The 13,752-nt window shown below is 50.5% G+C and overlaps 1 protein-coding gene across 11 annotated transcripts in view; it reads left to right on the forward strand.

Annotated features, from left to right (window-relative positions):
• AKAP13 (A-kinase anchoring protein 13) overlaps positions 1-13,752 on the forward strand; it is a 423,120-nt gene that overhangs the window by 25,226 nt on the left and 384,142 nt on the right. The window lies entirely within an intron of this gene.

A 13,752-nucleotide genomic window follows, 5' to 3' on the forward strand; every position in this document is an offset into this window, starting at 1 on the left:
TTACTCAGCATGCAGCTTCTTTATCTTTAATCCTTGCCTATGTTCCAGTTTAACCACATCCCGCCCAGCCCATAATAAAATGATGGCCGGGCAGTGGTTTAATTGTTGTGACTGGACATCATATGACGTCCTTCACAACATGCGACTCGCGTGCGTTGATCAGTGGTGCGGTGTGTCGCTTGGACACACGGCATTTCCGATCAAGGTAAAGAGCCTATGTTCATAGGCTCTTTTTTTTTACAGTATAAGTTTTTTATTGTTTTCAAAAGACAAACAACAACACACACATAAACACGACAGTACAGAGAGTGCAAAAGTCACAGTGCAATTGGAGATACTCGTTCACGTACAGCACATACATGGCATACTCCTGGCGGGAGGGCCTACCCGCCACGTCTAGGGCAGGATAAACTGCAGGGAGGGAGCTGAAACCAATGAAGGACGGCACCATGAGGCGCCCCCCATCCGCCAATCCCGCCCCGTCACCCCCCCCCCCTAGGAGGGAAGCGAGGGGGCAGAGGAGGGGACGGGCACGGCCGGGGGGGGGGAGGGGGGGGTCTCACCCACCTCCCGGCCCCCGGGGGCAGAGATATGATAGAGGATGCGATCAGGGGTCTCCAACCGAATCAATCCATTTCGACCAAATGTGTTCGAATTTCGCTGGGCAGTTTCTGCTTTCGTATGTCAACCGGTAGAGGGGAAGGACTTTGCTGATTGTGGCCAACCAGGAGGATACAGTGGGGAGCTCGGAGCCCCGCCATCGGAGTAGGATCTCCCTTCTGGCATAGAATAGTGCGAAAGTGATGGATAATTTAGTATACCTATCTCCCTCTATCTCACCCAGGTAACTCAGAAGGAAAATTTTGGGATCCTTCACAAGCACCACCCCACAGCGGTCCGAGAGGACCTCTGCCACCTTCCTCCAGTACTCATCTAGTTTGGGGCAGGACCAGACCATGTGGATAAATGTGCCTTCGTCCCCCAGACATCTTGTGCAGGCCGGGCTCCTAGCGGGGTAGATTTTAGCAAGTTTTTGAGGGGTGTAGTAGGCCCGGTGTAGAAATTTTAGTTGTATGAACCTGTCTCTGGATGCGATCATGGACGGAAGATAAGAAGAAACACACTCCTCCCAAATCTCCTCGTCCAGATCCGGTATGTCGGCATTCCACTTGGCCAGGGTGCGCGTCATGTCCGTGTCGTATGCCAATGTGAACCTTAAGTAGAGGGATGAGAGGGGTTTCCCCATAATACCCGAAACCAGGAGGCGCTCGACCGAGTCCGACTCGAGCACCACCGGGTCCGGGAACTGAGCCGCCAAGGCATGTCTCAATTGCGCATATCTAAAACTAAAGGAGGATGGGACTTTATAGGTCTGGCATAGCTCCTGAAAGGACATCACCACACCATCCGGCATCACATGCCGGAGGGTGAGGACGCCCCGCCGAGCCCAGACTACCGGGTCAGGGACCGTGTTCAGGTGGGGAAGATGCGGGTTACCCCACAACGGGGTGTGCGGGGATACGGTCTGAGGTTTAAGCATTCGAGCTCTAGACGACGTCCATACCCTTATCACCGTCGCCATGGGTTCCGTGACGGAGGGATGGGCCCTGCACCCTCGGAACACAAGATTGGAAAGGGCCGCGTAGGACCCTAGTACCGCCGCCTCTAGAGTGACCGCCGGGTTCTGTCGTGGCTGGGAAAACCACCACCGGACCGTCACCAGGACCGCCGCCCAGTAGTAGGCAAGGAAGTTTGGAAGGGCTAACCCGCCCCCGGACAAGGGGAGATAGAGGAGACGTTTAGCAACCCGGGGAGGGCTGCCCGCCCAAATGAACGACATCACGATAGCGTCGAGCCGTCGAAAAAAGGACCTCGGGATAATGACCGGGGTCTGTCGGAAGAAGTATAACAATTTAGGCAGTATCACCATCTTGATGAGATTTCCCCGGCCCACCGGTGTAAGGGGGAGACTACGCCACGTCGAGCATCTTTTGGTCAGGAGGTCTAGCATTGGAAGGACATTTTTGTCTAAGTAAGATCCGGGTTCGAGACCCACCCTCACCCCCAGGTAGGTGAAGTTCTCCACCCACCGGAGAGGAGTGCGAGTGTCCACTCGTGGCAACGATGGATGAAGTGGGAGGAGGACCGACTTGTCCCAATTGATTCGCACCCCCGAAAACCGACTGAACGTCTCAAAATGTGACAATGCGTTCTGTAGAGAGGCGGAGGCATCCGCCAAGTATAGCAGAGCGTCATCGGCATAGAGGGACAGTTTTTCTTCCAGGGGACCTACCCTAACCCCCCGGACCCCTGGGTCGCGCCGAATGTGCGCAGCCAGGGGCTCCAGGGCCAGGGCAAACAATGCCGGTGACAACGGGCAGCCCTGCCTGGTCCCCCGTTCCAGGGGAAAGGAGGCAGACAGGGTCCCATTGGTCCGAATGCGCGCCTTGGGGCGGGCATACAGCATCTGTATCCAGGACAGAAATCGGGGACCGAAACCGAACCGAGACAACACCGTCCAGAGGTAGCCCCACTCGACCGAGTCGAATGCCTTCTCGGCGTCGAGTGAGGCCACCACCCCGGCCTCCCCAGGGCCGGCTAGCGCCAGGTGGGTGTGGAGACGACGAAGGTTTACGTCCGTTCCCCGGCCCGGCATAAAGCCCGTCTGGTCCGGGTGAACCAGGGCCGTGATCACCGAGTTAAGTCTATTGGCCAGGACCTTAGCAAAAATGTTGGCATCAACATTTAGGAGGGATATGGGGCGGTATGATGAACATAGGGCAGGGTCCTTCCCGGGCTTTGGAATAACTACGATTATTGCCTCGCTCATCGACTCCGGGAGAGCTCCCGATGTCAATGTGTCGGCAAAAAGCGACTGTAACTTAGGGGCCAGATCCTCCCCGTAGAGTTTATAAAACTCCACCGGGAAGCCATCTGGTCCCGGGGTCTTGCCCCCCTGCATCATTTTTAAAGCAGCCTGTACCTCCTCCAGTTTAATTGGGGCATCCAATTTACGCACAGATGAGGAAGTGAGGACCGGGACGTCTACCCCCTCTAAGTAACTCAGTAGGTCAGCTAAGTCATATGTCACTCTGGAGCTGTACAGGTGTTGGTAGTAGTCAGTAAAGCATTGGTTGATCTCCTTCGGAGTCGAATGGAGGGCCCCGTCGCTGTCCCTAACCTGGGCTATGGCAGACGCGCCCGACTGTTCCTTGGACAGCCAGGCAAGAAGCTTCCCCGTCCGTTCCCCCTGCTCAAAGATGCGCTGGGATTGATGGAGGAGCTTCTTCTGCGTCAGGGCTGTCCGCAATAGGACGGTTTGTTGTGTCAGTATCTGAAGCTGGGAATAGTGGTGAGGGTCCTGTGTTCGCACATATAGGGCCTCCTGTCTGACAGCCTCCCTCTCTGCTTCGGTAAGCTCCTTCCTCCGCTCCCTCCTCACCCCTGCGATAATCGATTGGTAGTGGCCGCGGGAGGACGCCTTGAAGGCGTCCCACACCGTGGCCTCCCCAGCCGAACCGGGGTTTTCCGTCCAGTATGTCCGCAGGGTATCATGAAACTTGGGGTCCACCTCCGGGTCAGATGCCCAGAATCTGGAGAGCCGCCATGAAATGCTATTCGGTTCGGTCGACAGGGTCAACGAGAGAAGCAGGGGAGCGTGGTCCGAGATCCCTCGGGGGAGGATAGCTATGTCCCGCACCCTAGGGAGGACCGCCTTCCCCACGTACGCCAGGTCTATCCGTGAAAAGGATTTGTGGGTGGCCGAGTGGCATGTGAAGGCCCGGGAGGTCGGGTGTCTCCAACGCCAGACGTCTGTGAGGCCGTAAGTGTCCGCCCATTCCGCCAGTCCCTGGCAAGTAGTACCCGATGGGGTGAACCTGTCCATACCAGTGTCTGGGACTAGGTTGAAGTCACCCATCAGGACCACATTGTCACAGGGGAATTGCGCCAACTTGGCCGCAAGTACACCCAGGACCCCCAAGGAGGCGGGGGGTTCATAGGCTCTTTACCATGTGATCAGCTGTGTCCAATCACAGTTTAACTAGGAAGTGCTGGTTATCGGCGTTTCTCTACTCACGCTGTCGGCGTAAGTAGAAGAGAGACAATAAGCGGCTTTCCTGACGGGAGGGATCTACACTGATTATCAGTGCAATGATTATCGGTGCAGCCCCACCAATGATGCCCACCAGTGCTGCCTTTTCAGTGCCCATCAGCATGCCCGGACTGGGACAAAAAATAGGCCTGGGCATTTTAGCCTGGGGGAGGGGTGGCGCGGCGGCGCTTCTCGGTGGTGGTTAATGATGGGATGTGGGGTTCCAGCACATTGTACCCCTGGACCCCTTACATTACACAGCACTCTGGACCCTTTTACATTACACAGCACCCTGCACCTCTGGACCCCTTTTACATTACACAGCACCCTGCACCTTGCACCTCTAGACCCTTTTACATTGCATAGCATCACCTCTGGACCCCTTTACATTACACAGCCCCCCCCCAGTTTGTTACACAGGCACCCCCTAACAGTTCTGAACACCCTGCATGTTACACAGACCTTTCTACAGTGCAGACCCCCTCTACAATACAGCCCATACAGACCCCCCCTACATTAGAGACGTGACATGTGGCCCGCGGACCACCGGGCATATGCCCGGTATGGCCAGTCCGGGCCTGCCCATCAGTGATGACTGTCACCTCATCATTACCGTTTAACAGTGCCCATCATTGCGAATGGCCTGCAGGTTTAAAGTGGTTGTAGACCTCAGAAATGGAAAATGAATGGAGCATATGCCTCTATGCTGTATATTGGCCGAAGCTCCTAGTGTGATTTATGTCTGCTATCTGCATTAGTCACTTCTGACTAGTGTTGCTCACGAATATTCGCATTGCGAATATTCGACTCGAATATAGCATATTCGAGAAATCGCGCTATATTTCGAAAATCGCGGTGAATATTCGCAATTCCGAATATTCGATTTTTTACAATTTTTTTTTTGAATCAGATCACATCCTAGATATCTCCATCGACGTCTAAAAGCATTGCTGGTATCATTAGAGACCCTGGGCCGAGTAGCTGAAGCGTTCATTGAATTTTCCAGAAAGATCGCAATGCGATTATTCGGCAAACGCAATATCGCGCGATTACTTTCCTCGCCCCGATCTTCCGCATCAGAGCGATTTTTACAGTTTCATTTTTAAAACAGATCACATCCTAGTGATCTCCATAGACGTCTGAAAGCATTGCTGGTATGATTAGAGCCATTGGGCCGAGTAGCTGAAGCGATCATTTTATATTGCCGAATATTCGCAATGCGAATATTCGGCAATAGGAATATTGCGCGATTATTTGCTCCGCCCTTTTGCATCAGAGCCAATCAGAGTTCTCCTTCCACACTCGTCACAGGTTAGCAACCAATAGGAACCTGCCTGCATGGACATTATATAAGCTCACTCCCAGCACCATTTCATTGCAGATTCAGAAGCTGGCTATAGAGTGTGGAGGCTGTTTCTGTGTTACTGGTTTCCTGTGTCTTTGTTCTTGATTGATTTAGATCATCACCAGCATTGCTATTTAGTGATTCCAGTGGATCTTTTCCAGTATATCAACTGCTTTTTTCAAAGCAATAGACCCAAGAGCTTTTTTCAAAGCTACGTTTTGTGCTGTTTTGTGCTGTTTTTTTCATTTGTGTTACTGTTTGATCCTGCAATCCTCCCTGTTCAGTTATATTTGCAAGAGATTTCAGAACACGTTTTGCTGAGCTTTATAAAAGAGCTTTTCTAAAAGCTAAGTTTTGTTCATCTTGTGTTACTGTTAGATCTTGCAGGTTCGCTGTTCAGTGATATTTGATAGGCATCTCAGTTCAAATTTTGTTTAGTTTTCCCTAAAGAGCTTTTATAAAAGCTAAGTTTTGTGTTCAGTTTAGTTAAATTTTGTGTGGTAAGTGTACACACTGTTAGTGTACATTTATTTCATCTAGCTTAGCTTAGTGTGTGTTTAGTGTCTGTGTTTTGTGTTTAAAAAAAAAAAAAAAAAAAAAAGTTAGTGTTTGTTTAGTGCTTTTTTTTTTTTTTCTTTAATTTTGTAGTCCTTGTCTGGTGTACTACTTTTCTTATAGTTTAGTAGCTGTCTGTGTACGTCTTTGTCTGCGTGCCTGTCTTGTAAAAAAAACACAAAAACACATTTTGTTCACATTTTCCCCCCCAATAAAGTTTAACCCCCCCACACACATATCAGCAATAATGAGCGGCATCCGTGGCCGTGGCAGCAGGGGTAGGGGAGTTACTCCCAGTGCTGGATCGCTGCCAGCACTGGGTACCTCTCGTGCCCCTACTAGTGGTAGAGGATCGGGTGCAAGGGGAGTACGCCTGATCCGGGAGTTCTTCCCATCGGGCAGCCGCCCGATATTGCCATCTCAGGCTCAAGTAGTGGTGGACTACATGGGGCACAGCAGTGCCACTGAGTCGTCGGTCCCGACTCACAGTAGTACCAGCATTACACCGTTGCCTGTACTACCCCCCCCCAGCCCCCAAGAGTCCAGCATCTTACTGTTCGACAGCGACAGTGATAGGGATCTCTTGGGGGAGGCCATGCATCAGGCAGACCTCCAGCTCTGTCCTGATGGTCAGGACCTTTTTGAAGGGATGGATGAGGAGGATGGGATACCTGCTGGCAGTATCCCAGAGACATCCCTTCAAACTGGTGCTGCTGTTTTGGTGCAGGAAACAGCAGCACCTAGTCAGACCCAGGCGTGGGTGAGGGGACAGCGGAGCCAGGCTAGAGGCTCCATGTCACGTGGTTCCCTCAGACCAACACATCTCAGCCCTTGGTCTGACATCTCTGGGGGCGAAGAGGGTGACCCATCATGGTTGCCATCTGACGCGTCGGCTCACTACGTCAGTGACGACGGGGAAGGTAGGCACCCTGGTGAAACGGTGCGCCAGGTCACCACCAGGGAGACCATCGTCAGGGTCTCCACTGGTGATGGCAGCAGGAGGTGTCAGGAGGAGGAGCAGCAGCAGCAGCAGCAGCAGCAGGCAGCTCCACCTGTGCGCACCGAATCCCAGCAGGTGCAAGTAAGCGTCACCCCATCTGACAGGAGGGGGGTGCTGAAGTCACCTGTCTGGAATTTCTTTACCCTGGTGGCAGACAACCCTACCGTGGCCATCTGCCGGATTTGTAAAGTGAGGGTGAAGAGAGGGAAGTGTTTGGCTCGGGTGGGTACCACAGCCCTGAACCAGCACCTGAGGATAAACCACTGGGCGTTGTATGACGAGATGAAGCGTGGTGGTGGTAGCAGCGCCACCACCACAAGTGAGCAGGGTACAGCAGCCCCTGCCACATCTTCATCTGTTTCCAGCAGGTCATGCCCCCCCGCTCCCTCTAGTAGAGGTACTGGTACCGGCAGCCAGACCTCTACTTCCACAGCACCCTCCACGTCTGTGTCCCGCACTGCCGTCCGGCGCCAGGCGTCGATTTCAGACGCCTTTGACCGCACCACTCCCTTCCCCCCTGGAGACCGACGTGTGCGTTCCCTCAATGGGCTCCTGGCAAGGGTTATTGCCCAACATCTGCTGCCCTTCAACATAGTTGACAGCAACCCCTTCAGGCAGATGTTGGAGCAGGCCCAACCCCAATGGCGTGTCCCCAGCCGCCATTTCTTTGCCAGGACTGGTGTCCCTGCCCTACACCAGCACATTGTGCAGAATGTAACCCTGTCGCTGGATCACGCTGTCAGCGACAGGGTTCATCTGACAATGGATGGCTGGACCAGCAGGCATGGGCAGGGACGCTACATCAGCTTCACGGCCCATTGGGTTTCCCTCCGAGGCGTCGGTGAGGGATCGTCGGCAACCGATCTTGTGGTGCCGCCCCGGGGTGTCCAGGGGAGAACTGCTGGTCTCCCTCAAGCCACTGTCTCCGCAGCTGCTGAGCCTCCCAGCAAGCGCCCCCGTAGCTACTCAAGTGTGGGGCACGTGCGCTGTCAGGCCGTGCTCCAGCTTGTTAGTTTAGGGGACCGGAGACACACTGCAGAAGAAGTGCTGAAAGCACTTCAAGCTCAGGTCCAGAAGTGGCTGACACCCCGAAGGCTCCAGCCAGGTATGGTTGTCTGCGATAACGGCAGCAACCTACTCGCCGCCCTCCATGCTGGCAGTCTGACGCACGTGCCCTGTCTGGCACATGTCCTCAACCTGGTGGTGCAGAAGTTCCTGCGCACTTATCCAGGGTTGAGTGACATTGTGGCAAAGGCGCGTAGGATTGCCAGCCACTTCAGGCGCTCCCCAACCGCTACCGCGTCCCTGTCCAAATTGCAGCGGAAGTACAATCTGCCCCTTCACAGGCTGATTGTGGACAGTGTGACGCGGTGGAACTCCACCCTCCACATGCTGAAGAGGTTGTGGGAGCAGCAAAGGGCGGTGAGGGAGTACCTGATGGAACTAGGCACTGAGAGGGCTTCACCACAACTCCCTTTCATCGCCTGTGCGGAGTGGGGGCAGATAAACCAGGTCTGCCAAGTGTTGTCCTCCTTCGAGCAGGCGACCAAGATGGTCAGCAGTGAGCAAATTGGCCTCAATAGCGTGCTGCCAATACTGTTCATGCTGGAGAGGACACTAGATCGCCTGCTCGAGGCTGGGGAGAGTGCCTTGGTGGAGCAGGAGGAGTCAGCAATGCTCCACCGAGACCAGGGCCAGGACCAGGAGGAGGAGGAGGATGATGATGAAGAGGAGGAGGAGGTGGTTGCTGGTGTCGTCCCGGAGTCAGGGCCTGGTCAGGAGGGAGAGCCGGTGTTGGGGGCACCGATAGTCCGGGGGTTGGGCATGTCTGAGTTTGACCAGCAGCGCCTCAGGGAAGAAGAGTCGCACCTCATTCACCTGGCCAGCATTGAGGAGTCACAGCGGGCTGTGCTCTTCCCCATGGCTGCCCACATGCTGAGATGCCTCAGGAGGGACCCCCGGGTTAAGACCATCAAGACGAGGGATGATTTCTGGATGGCCACCCTTTTGGATCCCAGGTGCAAGGGGAAACTGGAGCAGTTCATCCCAGCCAGCCGGAGGCAGCACCGGATGGAGGAACTGCAGGCAGCCATTGTCAGACGGTTGGAGCAGGCAACTCCCCGGCCTCCAGTTGTCCCCCCTCATCTCACCCAGCAGGTGGCTGCACCCAGCTGCAGCCGAGCAGGGGACCTAATGGAAGAGATGAGGATGTTCTTCCAAACCGAGCGACCCAGTACCACCACCAGCAGCAGCAGCAGCAGTCACCACCAGCGGCTGGCCCACATGGTGGCAGACTACATGGCGTCCGTCGGTGCTTCTGACAGTATGAGCACCGACGACCCCATGGAGTACTGGGTTGCCAGATTGGACACCTGCCGCGAGCTCGCTCAGTATGCGCTGGAGTTATTGTCTTGCCCCCCCTCCAGCGTACTATCTGAGCGGACATTCAGCGCGGCAGGTGGGGTGGTCACGGACAAGAGGACCCGTCTGTCCACAGACTCCGTGGACAGACTCACATTCATAAAGATGAATGAGTCCTGGATCGGCGGTGACTTTCTGGCACCCGTCGTCGGTTCAGGGCGCTGAAGGGTCCCTTGCCATGCATTCCCTGATGAAGCCCCGGACCTGATGTATTTACAGTGCTGAATATAACTATTTCAACATCAGAGAAAATCAATGTTAATATTTGGTACAGTAGGCTTTCTTTGCAATTACAGCGGTCAAACATTTCTTGTAGTTTTACACCAGCTTTGCACACACTGGAGGAGGGATTTTGGCCCACTCCTCCACACAGATCTTCTCTACATCAGTCATGTTTCTGGGCTATCGCTGAGAAACACGGAGTTTGAGCTCCCTCCAAAGATTCTCTATTGGGTTTAGGTCTGGAGACTGGCTAGGCCACGCCAGAACCTTGATATGCTCCTTACAGAGCCAATCCTTGGTTATCCTGGCTGTGTGCTTTGGGTCATTCTCATGTTGGAAGACCCAGCCTCGACCCATCTTCAAAGCTCTAACTCAGGGAAGGAGGTTGTTGCCCAAAATCTTGCAATACATGGCCCCGGTCATCCTCTCCTTAATACAGTGCAGTCACCCTGTCCCATGTGCAGAAAAACACCACCAAAGCATGATGCTACCACCCCCATGCTTCACATTAGGGATGGCGTTCTTGGCATGGTACTCATCATTATTCTTCCTCCGAACACGGTTAGTGAAATTATGATCAAAAAATTATATTATAGTCTCATCTGACCACATGATTTTCTCCCATGACTCCTTTGGATCAGTCAAGACAATTATGTCAGCAGTTATTTCACACCCTATATACTCTTATTAAGACTGCTGTACATCATGGCAACTCCTGCCCATGTGATATGACTCTGTATCAACTACTACTGTTAATACTACTACTGCTGCTTCTGCTGCTGCTGCCGCCCAGTCAATACACCTATGTCAGCAGTTATTTCACACTCTATATACTCCTATTCCTACTGCTGTTCATGATGGCACCTCCTGCCCATGTGATATGACTCTGTATCAACTACTACTGTTAATACTACTACTGCTGCTTCAGCTGCTGCTGCCGCCCAGTCAATACACCTATGTCAGCAGTTGTTTAACACTCTATATACTCTTATTCCTACTGCTGTTCATCATGGCACCTCCTGCCCATGTGATATGACTCTGTATCAACTACTACTGTTAATACTAGTGCTGCTTCTGCTGCTGCTGCCCAGTCAATACACCTATGTCAGCAGTTATTTGACACTCTATATACTCCTATTCCTACAGCTGTTCATCATGGCACCTCCTGCCCATGTGATATGACTCTGTATCAACTACTACTGTTAATACTACTACTGCTGCTTCTGCTTCTGCTGCTGCTGCCCAGTCAAGACACCTATGTCAGCAGTTATTTGACACTCTATATACTCCTATTCCTACTGCTGTTCATGATGGCACCTCCTGCCCATGTGATATGACTCTGTATCAACTACTACTGTTAATACTACTGCTGCTTCTGCTGCTGCTGCCCAGTCAATACACCTATGTCAGCAGTTATTTGACACTCTATATACTCCTATTCCTACTGCTGTTCATCATGGCACCTCCTGCCCATGTGATATGACTCTGTATCAACTACTACTGTTAATACTACTGCTGCTTCTGCTGCTGCTGCTGCCCAGTCAATACACCTATGTCAGCAGTTATTTGACACTCTATATACTCCTATTCCTACTGCTGTTCATGATGGCACCTCCTGCCCATGTGATATGACTCTGTATCAACTACTACTGTTAATACTACTGCTGCTTCTGCTGCTGCTGCCCAGTCAATACACCTATGTCAGCAGTTATTTGACACTCTATATACTCCTATTCCTACTGCTGTTCATCATGGCACCTCCTGCCCATGTGATATGACTCTGTATCAACTACTACTGTTAATACTACTGCTGCTTCTGCTGCTGCTGCTGCCCAGTCAATACACCTATGTCAGCAGTTATTTCACACTCTATATACTCCTATTCCTACTGCTGTTCATGATGGCACCTCCTGCCCATGTGATATGACTCTGTATCAACTACTACTGTTAATACTACTACTGCTGCTTCAGCTGCTGCTGCCGCCCAGTCAATACACCTATGTCAGCAGTTGTTTAACACTCTATATACTCTTATTCCTACTGCTGTTCATCATGGCACCTCCTGCCCATGTGATATGACTCTGTATCAACTACTACTGTTAATACTAGTGCTGCTTCTGCTGCTGCTGCCCAGTCAATACACCTATGTCAGCAGTTATTTGACACTCTATATACTCCTATTCCTACTGCTGTTCATGATGGCACCTCCTGCCCATGTGATATAACTCTGTATCAACTACTACTGTTAATACTACTGCTGCTTCTGCTGCCCAGTCAATACACCTATGTCAGCAGTTATTTGACACTCTATATACTCCTATTCCTACTGCTGTTCATGATGGCACCTCCTGCCCATGTGATATGACTCTGTATCAACTACTACTGTTAATACTACTGCTGCTTCTGCTGCTGCTGCCCAGTCAATACACCTATGTCAGCAGTTATTTGACACTCTATATACTCCTATTCCTACTGCTGTTCATCATGGCACCTCCTGCCCATGTGATATGACTCTGTATCAACTACTACTGTTAATACTACTGCTGTTTCTGCTGCTGCTGCCCCGTCAATACACCTATGTCAGCAGTTATTTCACACCCTATATACTCTTATTAAGACTGCTGTTCATCATGGCACCTCTTGCCCGAGTGATTTGACACTGTATTGTCAATGTCTACTACTACTATTACAGCTCAGTCAAGACACCTGTGTCCCAATTTTTTGGTACACTATTGACTACTATGACCACAATTGATGCTGTAAAGTATTCCCCAAGTGTTTTTATGCTATGTATTACTATTACCACTACTGCTTGTAAATCATGCCTGTGTGATACTTAGTGGGAATGCTTTAATAAGCATTCCCAGTATGGATACCCGTAAATGTATTAATCTTAATTAGTGTGAATGCTTTAATAAACATTTCCAGTATTGATATACGTAAATTTAGTAATCTTATTATTCCTTACGTTTTTTGGTTCTGCGTAACTTCGGCATACTTTCAGCTATTGAGACCATTCAACTGTAAAAATGTTCGTCTCTTTCAGCTAATGATGGGACTTCTTCAAGTTTTTTTCTACTTTTTACACTTTTATAAATTTTAAGCTTTTAGACCCTTTTTTTAACATTGAAGTCAATGAGAACATCCTTTTCCCCTTTGAATTCACATGCCCTGCCAAAAGTTTCAGCTACTTCATACTTTCACTTACAGACACTGAAAAAACTGTAAAGCGGTCACAAAATATTTAGCTATCCGGCTATGACTTTTCAGATCGTCATCGTTTACAATTTTTTGTTGAAAACGCAATTTACGTTTTGCGAATTTTTCACAAAAATGCGATAGGTTATAATGTAATCCTATGGAGGGGATTTAGAGTCTGTCATGTGACCTTAACATTGGAGATCTTTGTAATTAAAAATATCTTTACAAAAAGGGGAAACAAAATGGTCTCACGCCCACAAGATCTACTTTTCATACACAATTTTTATATCAAAACGTAGCTATGCTTGTCTGGTTTCTGGCAATGTGATCAATTCTGCGATACGTATTTTAGTTTTAGTTATTGGAGCAACAGCCAGAAATTATGTCTCATAGACTCTCATGTTAAATTATCTAAAAAATGTTGCTGCAAAACTCACAAAGACGCTCTTTTCTAAATCGCAGACATGGCCACATTTTTAAGTTTATCAACATAAATTTCATATCAATGCGTTCACAAGGGCCGTGTATTTCAAACGGTGTAGTCGTTGTATCGATCGCATGTACGGTTGAGGATTTATTAAGCTTTGTTTGGAGGCTTAAATCATGTATTTGATCTGTGAATTAAAAGCGTTTGTAATGTTATTTCTTTCCATAAATAACTTTCCTGACCTCAGTGCAATATTCCTCCTCACTGACCTGGGGGGGAGGGGAAACCTCTTGAGGGGAGAGGGGCGACCAGGAAGTCAGCATACTCTATACTTTGCAGATAGAGAAAGAAGCTGTGTGTCCTAAAGATAGTGTAGTGGTTATGGTGAATGTCTTTGGCAAGGGGCTCAGCAATTAAGCTATTCAGCATTCCCACTCGCATTTTCCTCAGGAAATGCATTGTCTAGTTACATTATATTATAATACTAC

The sequence above is a fragment of the Rana temporaria genome, chromosome 3, assembly GCF_905171775.1.
Source record: "Rana temporaria chromosome 3, aRanTem1.1, whole genome shotgun sequence".
NCBI classification, from domain to species: domain Eukaryota; kingdom Metazoa; phylum Chordata; class Amphibia; order Anura; family Ranidae; genus Rana; species Rana temporaria.